Source organism: Magallana gigas, chromosome 9 (genome assembly GCF_963853765.1).
Source record: "Magallana gigas chromosome 9, xbMagGiga1.1, whole genome shotgun sequence".
NCBI classification, from domain to species: domain Eukaryota; kingdom Metazoa; phylum Mollusca; class Bivalvia; order Ostreida; family Ostreidae; genus Magallana; species Magallana gigas.
This window is the reverse complement of record NC_088861.1, coordinates 41,727,545-41,745,011: the sequence shown is the minus strand read 5'-3', so window position 1 is coordinate 41,745,011 and position 17,467 is coordinate 41,727,545.

Here is a 17,467-nt window from a genome sequence, read left to right as displayed (position 1 = left end):
GTATTATACCTAATCTAGCATTAATAACCTTTCACAAAATGTCTCTCATTAAAGGGCTATAGATAAATTTTTTTAGAGCCCTTTGATCCCCTAATTTAAGGGGCCAGCCCCTTTTTCTTGGAATCAAATGAAAGGACATTTAATTCTGAAAACATTTTGTCAACAAGTGTTTAAAAATGTGTTACCGTTCTGGAGATATATGAGAAAGAAGGTTTAAGGGGCCGATCCTTTATCTCCTTATAGGGGCCGTTTGGCGAAATTTTGAAGATTGCATATGGTTAAGAACATCTTTTTGAACAAATATTCTTCTGTATTGCATTTCAAAATATTGTTCCTTTCTGAGATAAGGGTGATCAAAATTTTGGACGTTTGGTCCCTAAAAACCTTTAATTACGTAATACATGACAAAATCATTACACTGCTTGGATACATAACTGTGAGATAAACATATTTGCTTCTATAACATTTCACAAAATATCTCTCAGTAAAGGGCTACAGATTAAAGACTTAAGAGCCCTTTGGTTCCTTAATTTTAGGGACCAACCCCTTTTTCTTGATATCAAATGAAAAGTCATTTAATTCTTAACAAATTTTGTTCAACAAGTGTTTAGAAATTTGTTACCATTCTGGAGATATATGAGAAAGAAGGTTTTAGGGGCCGATCCTTTATCTCCTTATAGGGGCCGTTTAACAAAATTTTGAAGGTTGCATATTGTTAAGAACATTAATTTGAACAACTTTTCTTCTGTATTGCATTACAAAATATTTTTCCTTTCTGAGATATGGGTGATCGAAATTTTGGACTTTTGGCCCCTTAAAACCCTTAATTACGTAATACATGAAAAAATCATTACACTGCTTGGATACATAACTGTGAGATAAACATATTTGCTTCTATAACATTTCACAAAATATCTCTCAGTAAAGGGCTACAGATTAAAGACTTTAGAGCTCTTTGGTTCCCTAATTTTAGGGGCCAGCCCCTTTTTCTTGATATCAAATGAAAGGTCTTGTAAATATGAACTTTTTGTGCATTGCATGTGTTAACAAAATATTTTTCAGAAAAGAGATAAAGTACTAAAACCATGAAAAATTACCACGTTTTTTTAAGTCTCAATTTTCGGGACCGGGCGAGCTTTAACGCCTTTTGAGCATGACAAATATGAATGCCAAATTGCACATCTACAATCTCTTATCTACAATCTTTGAAAGTTTGAAGTCAATATCTTTTACTGTTTAGGAGGAGATCCCTGGACAAGCCGACCATCTGAAAATCGCTAAAACGTCATTTTCTCAAGAACAGAAATGACGTCATCAAAATAAAAAAATGTATATTAAGTTCGAATTAATATCTATTAGATCTGAAAGTTTCACGAAAATCGGTTCGGCCATTGCCGAGAAATCGCCTGCACAAATTTTGTAAGAAAAAAAAAATAATAATAGGGAAAAAGAAACCGAACGAAAACAATAATGTCTTCCGTTGGAAAACGAAAGACCTTAATAATGATAGAAAGAAACAGTAGAAAAACAAGAGGGTTTTCCGTCAGAAACGGAAGACCCTAATAATCTTAACCAGCACAATAATAGAAAGGTCTTCCGTTGGAAACGGAAGACCTTAATGAAGCAAAACAAATAGAAAAGAGTGAATTGTCAGTTTAAAAATTGTGGATATACATTATCCTGTGAACATATGCTAGCTAAAAACGAACGGGCGTTATTCAATTTCAAGGATTTTTTATCATGGCGTTAGCATTCGGGATTAAAAAAAATCCATCATTTAAATTCTTCTATATTTTTAGACGGGGTCACGTGACCCCGTCTATTAGTTTACTGTCAGCCGAAGTCTCAAACCGGAAGGAACGCGTAGAACACATGAATTGAGTTTACGCGTAAGAAAATAGTGCAGAAAGTTTTCATGTAATTCAGTAAATATATATTACAAAAATACGCATTAAAGCTTTTTAAGTCCTCTGTGTATAAACTAAATTCTATTTAGAAAATAAACAAATAGTTTTATTGATTAAAATATTGTTGCTCGGGTTCAAATGTGGAATGAGTAACGTAACTGAGTGCACAACGCCGTTGACGATTCAGTTGGTGCACGACCCCATTAATCAATAGAAGAGGTTGAAGGTTGAATCGAATGTAATGTTCCCAAATGCAATGTGCCATTTTTGAAAAGTTGTGAACTTTGACAATCTTTCACCTGAATACTTCCGAACTTCATGCGCAAGCCGAAGTTAAATTCAGGACGGATTATACACATATTTCTTACATATTAAATAGGTGTTTTATTGGATTCCAGTCTACCTGCGGTATGACTGCTGTTCGTCTCTAAAGGAATTCTGTACATAGAAAATAAAAACAAAAGGCCCATGGGCCACATCGCACACCTGAGGAACAATAGGTCTGATAAAATCAGCTTAATGGAGTCATAATACAAACAATCTGGACAATGTACAATAATACATGTAGATCCTGTATAAATAAAATCCATTTTTTTTCCACCTGGATATTCTTATGTTTATAATCTACATCTGGCTGATTAGTTTCTGAGAAGAAGATTTTAAAAGATTTACTCTATATATTCCTATTTAAAACTTTAACACCCCCCCAATGTGGGCTCACCCTACCCCCAGGGATCATGTTTACACAACTTTGAATCTACACTGCCTGAGGATACTTCCACACAAGTTTCAGCTTTCCTGGCTGATTAGTTTCCGAGAAGAAGATTTTTAAAGATTTACTCTATATATTCATATGTAAAACTTCGATCCCCCCCCTTGTGGCCCCACCCTACCCCCGGGGGTCATGATTTTTTCACAACTTTGAATCTACACAAGTTTCAACTTTCCTGGCTGATTAGTTTCTGAGAAGAAGATTTTCAAAGATTTACTATATATTCCAATGTAAAACTTTAACACCCCCCAATGTGGCCTCACCCTACCCCCAGGGGTCATGATTTTCACAACTTCCACACAAGTTTCAGTTTTCTTGGCTGATTAGTTTCTGAGAAGAAGAATTTTAAATATTTACTCTATATATTCCTTGTAAAACTTCGACCCTCCATTGTCTTTCACCCTACCCCCAGGGATCATGATTTTCACAACTTTGAATCTGCACTACCTGAGAATGCTTCCACATAAGTTTCAGCTTTCCTGGCTGATTAGTTTCTGAGAAGAAGATTTTAAAGATTTACTCTATGTATATAAATTCCTATGTAAAACTTTGACCCCCCATTGTGGCCCCAACCTACACCTAGGGGTCATGATATTCACAACTTTGAATCTACACTACCTGAGGATGCTTCCGCAGAAGTTTCAGCTTTCCTGGCCGATTAGTTTCTGAGAAGATGATTTCTAAAGATTTACTCTATATATTCCTATGTAAAACTTTGACCCCCCATTGTGGCCCCACCCTACCCCCAGGGATCATGATTTTCACAACTTTGAATCTGCACTACCTGAGAACGATTCCACACAAGTTTCAGCTTTCCTGGCTGATTAGTTTCTGAGGAGAAGATTTTCAAAGATTTACTCTATATATTCCTATGTAAAACTTCGACCCCCCATTGTGGCCCCACAGTACCCCCGGGGGTCATGATTCTCACAACTTTGAATCAACACTACCTGAGGATGCTTCAACACAAGTTTCAGCTTTCCTGGCTGATTAGTTTCTGAGAAGAAGATTATTAAAGATTTACAATATATTCCAATGTAAAACTTTAACACCCCCCAATGTGGCCTCACCCTACCTCCAGGGGTCATGATTTTCACAACGTTGAATCTACACTACCTGAGGATGCTTTCACACAAGTTTCAGCTTTCCTGGCTGTTTAATTTCTGAGAAGAAGATTTTTAAAGATTTACTCTATATATTCCTATGTAAAACTTCGACCCCCATTGTGGCCCCATCCTACCCCCAGGGATCATGAATTTTACAACTTTGAATCTACACTACCTGAGGATACTTCCACACAAGTTTCAGCTTTCCTGGCTGATTAGTTTCTGAGAAGAAGATTTTTAAAGATTTACTCTATATATTCCGATGTAAAATTCGACCACCCCATTGTGGCCCCACCCTACCCCCGGGGGTCATGATTTTCACAACTTTGAATCTACACTACCTGAGGATGCTTCCACACAAGCTTCAGTTTTCCTGGCTGATTAGTTTCTGAGAAGAAGATTTTTAAAGATTTACTCAATATATTCCTATGTAAAACTTCGACCCCCCATTGTGGCCTTACCCTACCCCAAGGGATCATGAATTTCACAACTTTGAATATACACTACCTGAGGATGCTTCCACACAAGCTTCAGTTTTCCTGGCTGATTAGTGTCTGAGAAGAAGATTTTTAAAGATTTACTCTATATTCCAATGTAAAACTTTAACACCCCCCAAATGTCGCCTCACCCTACCTCCAGGGGTCATGATTTTCACAACTTTGAATATACACTACCTGAGGATGCTTTCACACAAGTTTCAGCTTTCCTGGCTGTTTAATTTCTGAGAAGAAGATTTTTAAAGATTTACTTTATATATTCCTATGTAAAACTTCGACCCCCATTGTGGCCCCATCCTACCCCCAGGGATCATGAATTTTACAACTTTGAATCTACACTACCTGAGGATACTTCCACACAAGTTTCAGCTTTCCTGGCTGATTAGTTTTTGAGAAGAAGATTTTTAAAGATTTACTCTATATATTCCGATGTAAAATTCGACCACCCCATTGTGGCCCCACCCTACCCCCGGGGGTCATGATTTTCACAACTTTGAATTTACACTTCCTGAGGATGCTTCCACACAAGCTTTAGTTTTCCTGGCTGATTAGTTTCTGAGAAGAAGATTTTTAAAGATTTACTCAATATATTCCTATGTAAAACTTCGACCCCCCATTGTGGCCTTACCCTACCCCAAGGGATCATGAATTTCACAACTTTGAATATACACTACCTGAGGATGCTTCCACACAAGTTTCAGCTTTCCTGGCTGATTAGTGTCTGAGAAGAAGATTTTTAAAGATTTACTCTATATATTCCTATGTAAAACTTCGACCCCCCATTGTGGCCCCACCCTACCCCTGGGGGTCATGATTTTCACAACTTTGAATCTACACTACTTGAGGATGCTTACACACAAGTTTCAGCTTTCCTGGCTGATTAGTTTCTGAGAAGAAGATTTTTAAAGATTTACTCTATATATTCCTATATAAAACTTCGACCCCCCATTGTGGCCCCACCCTACCCCCAGGGATCATGAATTTCACAACTTTGAATCTGCACTACCTGAGGATGCTGCCACACAAGTTTTAGCTTTCCTGGCTGATTAGTTTCTGAGAAGAAGATTTTTAAAGATTTACTCTATATATTCCTATGTAAAACTTTAACACCCCCCAAATGTCGCCCCACCCTACCCCCAGGGATCATGATTTTCACAACTTTGAATCTGCACTACCTGAGAATGCTTCCACATAAGTTTCAGCTTTCCTGGCTGATTAGTTTCTGAGAAGAAGATTTTAAAGATTTACTCTATGTATATAAATTCCTATGTAAAACTTTGACCCCCCATTGTGGCCCCAACCTACACCTAGGGGTCATGATATTCACAACTTTGAATCTACACTACCTGAGGATGCTTCCGCAGAAGTTTCAGCTTTCCTGGCCGATTAGTTTCTGAGAAGATGATTTCTAAAGATTTACTCTATATATTCCTATGTAAAACTTTGACCCCCCATTGTGGCCCCACCCTACCCCCAGGGATCATGATTTTCACAACTTTGAATCTGCACTACCTGAGAACGATTCCACACAAGTTTCAGCTTTTCTGGCTGATTAGTTTCTGAGGAGAAGATTTTCAAAGATTTACTCTATATATTCCTATGTAAAACTTCGACCCCCCATTGTGGCCCCACAGTACCCCCGGGGGTCATGATTCTCACAACTTTGAATCAACACTACCTGAGGATGCTTCAACACAAGTTTCAGCTTTCCTGGCTGATTAGTTTCTGAGAAGAAGATTATTAAAGATTTACAATATATTCCAATGTAAAACTTTAACACCCCCCAATGTGGCCTCACCCTACCTCCAGGGGTCATGATTTTCACAACGTTGAATCTACACTACCTGAGGATGCTTTCACACAAGTTTCAGCTTTCCTGGCTGTTTAATTTCTGAGAAGAAGATTTTTAAAGATTTACTCTATATATTCCTATGTAAAACTTCGACCCCCATTGTGGCCCCATCCTACCCCCAGGGATCATGAATTTTACAACTTTGAATCTACACTACCTGAGGATACTTCCACACAAGTTTCAGCTTTCCTGGCTGATTAGTTTCTGAGAAGAAGATTTTTAAAGATTTACTCTATATATTCCGATGTAAAATTCGACCACCCCATTGTGGCCCCACCCTACCCCCGGGGGTCATGATTTTCACAACTTTGAATCTACACTACCTGAGGATGCTTCCACACAAGCTTCAGTTTTCCTGGCTGATTAGTTTCTGAGAAGAAGATTTTTAAAGATTTACTCAATATATTCCTATGTAAAACTTCGACCCCCCATTGTGGCCTTACCCTACCCCAAGGGATCATGAATTTCACAACTTTGAATATACACTACCTGAGGATGCTTCCACACAAGCTTCAGTTTTCCTGGCTGATTAGTGTCTGAGAAGAAGATTTTTAAAGATTTACTCTATATTCCAATGTAAAACTTTAACACCCCCCAAATGTCGCCTCACCCTACCTCCAGGGGTCATGATTTTCACAACTTTGAATATACACTACCTGAGGATGCTTTCACACAAGTTTCAGCTTTCCTGGCTGTTTAATTTCTGAGAAGAAGATTTTTAAAGATTTACTTTATATATTCCTATGTAAAACTTCGACCCCCATTGTGGCCCCATCCTACCCCCAGGGATCATGAATTTTACAACTTTGAATCTACACTACCTGAGGATACTTCCACACAAGTTTCAGCTTTCCTGGCTGATTAGTTTTTGAGAAGAAGATTTTTAAAGATTTACTCTATATATTCCGATGTAAAATTCGACCACCCCATTGTGGCCCCACCCTACCCCCGGGGGTCATGATTTTCACAACTTTGAATTTACACTTCCTGAGGATGCTTCCACACAAGCTTCAGTTTTCCTGGCTGATTAGTTTCTGAGAAGAAGATTTTTAAAGATTTACTCAATATATTCCTATGTAAAACTTCGACCCCCCATTGTGGCCTTACCCTACCCCAAGGGATCATGAATTTCACAACTTTGAATATACACTACCTGAGGATGCTTCCACACAAGTTTCAGCTTTCCTGGCTGATTAGTGTCTGAGAAGAAGATTTTTAAAGATTTACTCTATATATTCCTATGTAAAACTTCGACCCCCCATTGTGGCCCCACCCTACCCCTGGGGGTCATGATTTTCACAACTTTGAATCTACACTACTTGAGGATGCTTACACACAAGTTTCAGCTTTCCTGGCTGATTAGTTTCTGAGAAGAAGATTTTTAAAGATTTACTCTATATATTCCTATATAAAACTTCGACCCCCCATTGTGGCCCCACCCTACCCCCAGGGATCATGAATTTCACAACTTTGAATCTGCACTACCTGAGGATGCTGCCACACAAGTTTTAGCTTTCCTGGCTGATTAGTTTCTGAGAAGAAGATTTTTAAAGATTTACTCTATATATTCCTATGTAAAACTTCGACCCCCCCCATTGTGGCCTTACCCTACCCCAAGGGATCATGAATTTCACAACTTTGAATCTACACTACCTGAGGATGCTTCCACACAAGTTTCAGCTTTCCTGGCTGATTAGTTTCTGAGAAGAAGATTATTAAAGATTTACTCTATATATTCCTATGTAAAACTTTGACCCCCCATTGTGGCCCCACCCTACCCCCGGGGGTCATGATTTTCACAACTTTGAATCTACACTACCTGAGGATGCTTCCACACAAGTTTTAGCTTTCCTGGCTTTCTGGTTCTTGAGAAGAAGATTTTTGAAAATTTCTCGAAATTTTTCATTAATTTTTAATTATCTCCCCTTGAAAACGAGTGTGGCCCTTTATTTTCACAACTTGGAATCCCCTTTGCCTAAGGATGATTTGTGCCAAGTTTGGTTGAAATTGGCCCAGTAGTTCTTGAGAAGATATTGAAATTGTGAAAAGTTTACGGACAGACGGACAGACGGACAGACGGACGACAGACAAAATGTGATAAGAATAGCTCACTTGAGCTTTCAGCTCAGGTGAGCTAACAAGTTTGAATTTGCCTTCTCGTTCGTTGGCTCCTTAATTAATTAAACTGAATTAAAATTTTGAACAATGCATTGTAAGCAAACTCTATATAGATTATACATTTTGGGTGACCAGTACATCAAATTATATAAACAATCTTATCGATTGAATTACCAAGTTAAATGTTAATGTTCATGTTGTCCGTTTAGTTGGAATCAGGCTTGGGGGGAATTACATTGTAAAGTAATGCATTACATTACCATTTCTTCATGAATTAGGGCATTAAATTACCATCATTTAATTTCTTGAATTAATGCATGACATTACCATTACACGAGTAAAGTAATTAATTACCATTACATGTACTTTGTAAAAAGTCAATAAGCTTTAAAAAAGTAATTTTAAAGCTAAAAAATGAGTTAAACTTTTTGTAGATGTTTCATAAATAAAAAATGCTTAAACATACTTAAAGGTTCATGTTCACTATCAGGTTCAAATTTAATGACTTAAACATGATTGCTGTTACACTTGTAGTTCTCAATTTAAGGTTGGTCTCGTAACATTTATACGCTAATGGTGGAGTTGCCAATCTCTGTTATTTATGTCTCTAATTTTCGGAGTATGATTTTTAATTAACGGAACGGTTGTATCGTAATTCGTGTAGGTGATGCACGAGTTTACACAAAAAAGTAGGAAGTGGCTAACGGATTTATTTTTACCTATTAATTTTGCATGAATCGCTGCAAGAAATTTGTTTCAGATAAGTCAGTCTAAAATATCAAAATGGCGACCGTGACAAACCTTTTTATTGTTAGAATACAATAATAGACTTTAGAGCCCTTTGGTCCCCTTTTAATAGGGGCCAGCCCCTTTTGCTTGATATGGAATGAAAGGTCATTAAATTCTAAAAATATTCATAAACCTTGCATAGTGGATACCATCCGACTTTTGGATTTTCTCTTGGATCACAAAATTGAATTAAATTATCTACCTTGATATAGTTGCTTTGAATTCCCCGGTCAGTAGTTATTTTAAAAAATTTTCTTTGGGGTCTTATTTTACATAAAATACCGTTGTGTCAATTTTCTACAATTATATTATGAAGGCTGAGATTGAGTAAAACAGACAAAGTATCAGACAATTGCAAAAAAGCCAATTTAACATAGATTGAAACAACTAATTCAAACTCAAGCATATTCGAGAAAATCAAGGACAATTACAAATTCAAACGTTCAAGACCCCGTCTTTCAGTACACTCAGTACTTTGATTCAGTTGTATTGTTGCACCTACAATGGACCAACACTGACCTAACACTGGGTCAGTGTTGGTCATATGTTACCTACCTTGGCCCACCACTGGGCCAATATCGGAGGATGACATATGTGACATTGTGCCTATGTTTTTGCTAACGCTGGGCCGATTAGCAAAACTAAATTGGGCCAACATAATTTTGAAAACATTGGGCCAATGTAATTGCTTGCTTTGGATCAACGTTGGCCTAACAAAGTTATGCTATCTGGGAGGACGTCTCCTCTCCACTCCATCCAGTGGGTAACGATGCCGTAGTCAGGTCACGGAAAACCACCCTCACGGAAATAAACCTCATTGATACAAATGTATAATGAATCTTCGTCGGACATTATAGAACAAATATATTATATATATTGGTGATCCTTATCTAGCATAAATGTATTTTCAGTTTGTACAATCTGACTTACAGAAATAACAAATCGTAAAATTTTCAAAAGGCTTTTTATTCAAAACTCAGAAATACCTGACACTTTGATTATATACTTGTGGCACAAAATATATCATTGGGGTCAATTTCCATAATTTCTAGTATCCTGATGATCGTTTTAATCGTGTTTTTCTGTTTCCTTTAATTATTCCTTGCTTTGATAAAGAGGCGTCGTCTATCAGTTCATTTTCTTCACAAAAGCATATATTCTCAATCTGCTTTGAATTTATACATTATACAATTGATTAAATTTCAATTAACTCTGAGACATTTTATGAAACACATATTTTTCAGTTGAAACACTGAGACATTCTATAAATGTAAGCCTTCTGTCTTACAGGATCCTATTGAGGGTCAGCTCAAGCTTATGGATGACAAGTCCAGTATTTCTTTCTCAAGCGGTTTTATTAAGCGTGATCGTATAGTTAAGATTACAACAATCTAAAGCAGCCCAAATCAGGAGTCTGCACAATCTCATTTCATATGGGTATATATAAGGTTTTACTTATGATGGACAGTTTTGACTAGTTCGGCCCATATACGACGATCATGAGTGAACATTTAGTGTTCAAAATTAAGATTAATATTTTATTTCTAAATAAAGTAACAAAACCGTCAAAACTGCCAATCAAAGAGTCTGGATGCAGGATGTGGGTCTCCGAGTCCTGGGTCTCGGAGCCCCCCCACCTAGTATGAGGCATCACTTACTCACAATACGTTCATTCATACACGGCATAAAAGGTTACAAAGGTTAATATATAGAATACACAATACATGACTCAATATAGAATACTAGAGCATTCGTTGCAGACACAGAATCGCCAAATAGGTCACATGTTGTTAAACTCTCAATTTGGATATTATTCTGCCCGTATTATGACCTGGTTTCCTAACATCATTTAGGAATACTACGCATTGCTACAAGAGTCACAGAGTTCATTCTGTCAATTATCATTAACACCATTCAGTGCGCAGCATCTAGGTACACATAAATATCATAGTGACCATTATGTAATGGCAATTCAAGGTCATAGCAGGGCTATCTGTTTACATACGTCCCCCAAACAAAAGAAATATCCCGAAGGGAGATTTCTTATGCCTGGCGCCCGGAATAGGAAAGCGTCCTTATTCTACCCTTGATCAGACGAACTTCCTAGTGACATACCAGTCAGAACATCTATGTTAAGAGATAGTAACAAGTGACATGTTTCCACCTCCGGCTTGGAACACCATTCATCTATAAAAACAAATCTATACCCAGGATGTATACATGTTCATAAAATCATATAGCTTGATTATATCGCATTACAATTATGAAAACAATAATGAATAAAGTATGATAATAATGACCAAGATGAAATAACCATAGTTGAATATAATCGTAATTCATCATCAAAGTAATACTAAGTATGGTTAAGCTTGATGTCACATATCTATACAAAGTCAGTGCATGCTTATAAGTTCACAAAAATATCTCTTCCTTCCTAGGGGCGAGGTTCGCGTCATAAGTTCGGAGTCCATCGGTTTCTTCCTGAATTTCTCCAGAGTGAATCAACAAATACAAGATTTACATTAGCACAAGATAACGCACATTTCTACTTTACACATTTCACATTTTTTTAATTTTCGCTAAATTTCACAATCCTTTCATAAGGAATACACAACTTCTTCGCGGCTGTAGCTCAATTATTCATCCATCATCGGCACCCGTGGATAGAGGGTCGGCGCGGATGGCGAGGCGACTTCTCGCGGAGCGTCTCCTGCGTTCCTCTGTTGCGTAGACATCGCAGCCTTCTCTTCCAGGTATTTACGTGCCAGCTCTGGGTCCGGTCGATAGTATTTGGTCCATGGATAGTCTTCATTTTCCTCCTCTCCACGAAATTGTTGTGCTAGTTTAGTCGAAATGGTCCCCGTGTTACTGGCCAATTTGTGAGTTCCGATTCCTCCGCTTCGTCGGGGTTTCTCTTGGATCCTAGTGACTTTCGGGATTGGTTCAAGTTCAATAATGTCGCTAGAGGTCCTTTTCTCTGGATTCTCACAACAAAATACAGTGTCTTTGGAAGAACCTTTCTTATCTCCGTCACTACCCCTTTTTCGACAACCTGTCCAGCAACCACTACAGCATATACCACCCCACTTTTTAATAGTTTTACGTTTCTTAATACAAAGTCCTATCGTTATTGTTACTGCCAAAGTTAAACACACATAAAACCAGGGGCTTCCCACCCAAGACGAGGATTTTCATGGGTTGCAAATTAATTACTGGCAATTCCGCCATAAGTGTATTCATAAGGAAAACTTTTAAATTAATATCTTTTGTCTTAAGTCATTAAACCATGAAAACCTGAGCAACCTTGTCCCATACTCAAGATGTCGATTGTAATATTTAATTGTTTTTACCAATAATCTTAAATCACGTACAAAAATTACACTTACAAAAAAATAGTTTCTTATATCTAGTCGCTGTGTCATGTATTTTGAGTATATGTTAAATCTCTTCAACTCCGTATATACATACAAATAACCGAGGTGCTGAGTCCGCGTTTGCTAGTCGGCGTACATGTATCTCAATACATGTTTTTATGTCACAGGGGGTCATCCTGTCATATCTTTTTAAAAGCGGGCAATATATACAAAGCTAAGCTCATTCAAGATTATTTACATCTACATTATACGATAATAAAACTTATTTAGTTTATTATTTTGGCTAATTCCTTCATAATAGCCAAACAATCTACAGCAAACTTTTGTTTGCCATTTTCACTACGGGGCTTAGGGATTAGTTTACGCGGTTTAGGGATTGGTTTGAAGCCTAGACCTACTTTAGGGGCTATTTCGTCTATTTCCATATTTTCATCTAAGGGTACATTTGGGTTATCTAAGGGTATTTCATAGTCTTGACCACTATTTTCACCACATTGATTTGACTCATGGGTCTCATCCGATTCTGAATCTACGGTCTGATCATTCTCGTGTTTATACTGCTGATCATCCATGATTTTCTTAGCTCTTATACGTCTTTGAAGTTCTGCTAGGGGAATATCCTCTTCGTCTGAAGATCCTTCTCTTTCCCATTGTTTGGACTGTATAGCTCTTTCCAATGGTTCTGGTTGCATGTCTTCATTTTCTGACGACGATTCATCTTCCGGTGGCACCACATAGTTAGTTTTTCTTAGAGTTCTTCCACCATCTTCAGTAGTTTGTGAAAGGGGCCAGTGCGAAATATCTGCCCGTCTTAATTGTCGCGCATGGCATTTGGTGGTTAATCCAGTCAATTGATCTCTCACCACTAAACTAACTGGTCCTTTCTGCTCTATGATTCGATAATATGGTAGCCACTTTTTATCTAACTTATCTTGTCTTCTGTTGTTCTTAAGGTAGACAGGGTCACCTACCTGAAAATTTTCGTCTTTGCTTTTCTTATCGGCCTGAGCTTTCTGTTTCTTCTTGGCTTCCTTCATATTACGATGTACTAGCAGGAAAGCTTTATGCTGTTCTTGAAGGGCGATCTTGTGTTGATCTTCCCCCGCATATCTCCTTCGAGGTTTCATCAACGTATCAAGAGGTAATACGACATCTCTGTTGTACATAAGGTAATATGGAGAAAACTTTGACGAATCGTTAGGATGGAAACGAATGGCTGCCAACGTCTGATTAAGATGAATATCCCATGTTTGAGCGTTGTCTGTTGTTTTCTTAGCCATCACGTCATGTAGAGTTCTATGAAATCGTTCTACTTTACCATTACCTTGAGGGCTGTAATAAGATGTTTTGATATGGTTGATATTCAATTCTTTTAAAGTTTCTTCCACTTTCTTATTCACATTTTCTGTTCCGTTGTCTGTGAGGATTTGAAGAGGACAGCCATATCTTGGATATATTTCTTCTAAGATAAGATGTACTATGTTGTCAGCTGACTTATCAGGAACGGGAAAAGCTTCTGGCCAACCAGAGTAGATGTCAATAAAAGAAACTATGTACTTGTTTCCCGACAAGGATGTTGGATATGGTCCTGATAGATCAAGTCCTACTTTAGCCATTGGAAAAGGTGGTATATCTGTCTCTTGAAGTGGAGGCTGATTTTTCTTATTGCTCCTCGTTTGGCATACTACACATCCTTCTATATAAGAGTATAACCTTTTGTACAAATTTGGTATGTAGTACTTTTGTCTGATTACGTCATAGGTTTTGTCCACTCCCATATGTCCAAGTCCGTCATGATATTGCTGCACTACTAAAAGTTCTAACTCACGTGGTACATACAGGCGGAGTTTTGGGCCTTCTGAGTCTCCATCTGAAAGATAGTACATTAAACCATCAATTTCCAAAAACTTCTTTTCTTCGGTTGCCGTTGCTGTTCCTTTATTTAACCGATTCTTCAGTTTCTTGATCTGCTCATCGTGTTGTTGACTTTCTTTGATGTTGATTTCTTCTGGTAGATCAATAAAGGGTTTGACCAATTCGTCGTGTTGTTTAACTTCACATCTGGCTAATCTCTTAGGCGAAAAGGCATTGGAGTTAAGTACGTTCACTTCAAAGAAATTGTCCTTAACATCTGGTTCATCATGCTCTGATTGTTCTTCCTCTTCACACTCGAGGTTGACTGTCGGTAATCGGGATAAGAGATCTGCACAGCAGTTAAATCTTCCTTCTATGTACTCTACCTTACAGTTATATCCTGCAATACTTAATGCCCATAGTTGAATTTTCTTATTTTGCATTGGAGATTCTAAGATATACTTGAGCGGCTTATGGTCTGTTCTTATAGTAAACTGAGCACCGTGTAAATAATGGTCTAACTTCTGAAGGGCGTAATGGATTGCAAATGCCTCCTTTTCTATGGTTGACCACTTTTCTTGAGTTTTACTCAGCTTGTGGGATAAGTAATATATTGGCTTATCTTCTCCCTCATCTGTCTTTTGAGTAAGGCACGCTCCAATACAATTGTCGCTGGCATCGGTGTACAGGATGTAAGGCTTATTAGTATCTGGATATGCTAGTAAAGGCACTACCGTTAAACTTTCTTTAATAAAGTCAAACGCTTTTTGGCAACATGGTGTCCATTTGAACCTTGCATATTTTCTGGTTAAGTCAATCAATGGTTCTGCAATCTTAGAGAAGTTCGGTATAAATCTCCTGTAATAACTACACATACCTATAAAGCCACGAACTTCTCGGACTGTAGTGGGCGCTGGTAACTTTCTTATAGCCTCGACTTTCTTTGGATCAGGTGTAACGCCATGTTCATCAATGATGAAACCAAGATATTCTGTCTGTTCCTTGAAGAAACTACATTTCTTTAGCTTCATTTTAAGTCCATGCTTCCTTAGGCGGTTGAAAACGTCTTGAATATGCCGAAGATGATCTTCCGGTGTCTCTGAGAATATAAGAATGTCATCCAGGTATGCGATGGCAAACTCCTCTTGTCCTTGAAGAACTATGTTCATTAGCTCTTGAAAGACTGCCGGTGCATTACTCAACCCAAATGGCATACGGTTGAATTGAAATAGTCCTTTGTGACATGCAAAGGCCGTTTTTTCTTTACTTGAATCTTCTAATTTCACTTGCCAATATCCACTCTTTAAGTCTAGTGCAGTGAAATATTTTGCCTTACCTAGTAAACATAGGATGTCATCAATCAACGGTAGCGGGAATGATACGGGTTTCACTATCTTATTCAAGCTTCTAAAGTCAACGCACATCCGGTCTGATCCGTCCTTTTTCTTCACCACTACTAAGGGAAATGACCAAGGCGATTGTGATCTCTCAATTATCTTTGCGTCCATCATTTCCAGTATGGCCTTGTCAATTATCTGTCTTTTATTTAAGGGTACACGGTAGGGTCTGTTCTTTATTGGGTGGTGATCTCCAGTTTCTATCTTCATTTTAACAGTATCAGTCACTCCAAGATCACTGTCTTTCTTTGCAAATAAATCATTGTTTTTGCTCACAAGTCTTTTGATTGAGTGTTCAAATCTTTTAGGTACATCAATTTCTTCTTTTGTGTCTTGAGTAGTCTGTATTTCTGAGATTTCCTTCTGTTTTAATGCGGTAATTCGTCCTACTATGTAGCCTCTTGGAATTTTATAATTTTTGTTAGTTTGGTTAACGAAGATCATTGGAACTTTCTTATCTTTCCGAACTATACAAACGACGTCTTTTAAATATAGTCCTGGGTCTTCCATAATGCAGTTATTGTCTATGCTGTTCACTTCAACCAAGTCATTTTTTTCCAGAGGAAAATTGTTATTTATTTTTCCATAGAATACAGTCACCGTGTTTGGTCTCATAATAAGTTTCTTAGGAGTTCTTACAATAGTTGAGATGTGTAAATCTTCTTTAAGTTCCGCGTATACTTTGCCATCAATACGCATGAGTCCAAGATCAAAGTATAAACGAACATTGTTTTTCTTGAGCCAATCACGACCGAGAATCATGTTTCGGTTGAGTCCCTTTGTCACATAAAGTTTGTGGTCTAAAGTTAACCCTGAAATCTTAAAGGAAATATTTACATACCCTATCGCAATTAAAGAATTGCCATTTGCTGCTTGTAAAGAGGGGATGTCATTTTTAAACAACTTGGGGCGGGGAAATAGATTATCATACATTTTCTTACTAATTAGAGATACGGCTGCACCTGTATCTACCAAAGCTCTAAATTTATTTTTACCTACTTTTAATAAACAGCTACTGGGGTTGTTAGTAAAATTAATTTCATATGTAGGTCTTTGTTTAAAGTTCTTTCTTCGGGCTTCAACGAAGGAAGAACGTCTTAGTTTTCCTGTTTTTGTTTGTCAAAATAAGAGCGTGATTTGAAATTTTGAGACGATCCCCTATTTACTTGGTCGCTAGATTTATATGTTCGGCCTTGACGATTTGATGGTCTGCCCCGATTTTGCTGCGTTCTTTGATACATATGCGAGCCCCAACAATCTGCACGCACATGACCTACTTTACCACAATTCCAACATTCCACAGGCGAACGGGGTCTCTGCTCTATATTATGGACGGGTTTGTTTTGACTGGGTCGTTTATCTATTTGAGGACGGGACCTGACTTGGGATTTATTTTGAGTACAAAATCGAGCCCTATGACCCGTCTGTTTACATTTAAAACACCTACTATTACGCGCATGGTCAATTTCCATTGGTTCTACATGCCTTGTCTCTACTGAGGTAAGATTATCTGCTCTATCCTTTAATAAGGGAAGAGTAGTATCAAAATTTGAAAGAGTTCGTCTGTTGTCATTACTTTGTACAATTTCTGTCATATTTGACCCTCTTATCGCTAGCCTCTGTCTCAGATTTTGTTCTCGCATTGCTATTTGAATTGCGGATTCTAAATCTTTAGGGTTTTCTCGCAAAATTTTCATTCTGAGGTAGTCGAATGTCAACCCGTCACAAAAGATATCTACTAACTGTTGTTGTATCAAAGGGTCTTTTAGTCTGTCATTACTGTAGGCGTCTTCCGCGATTT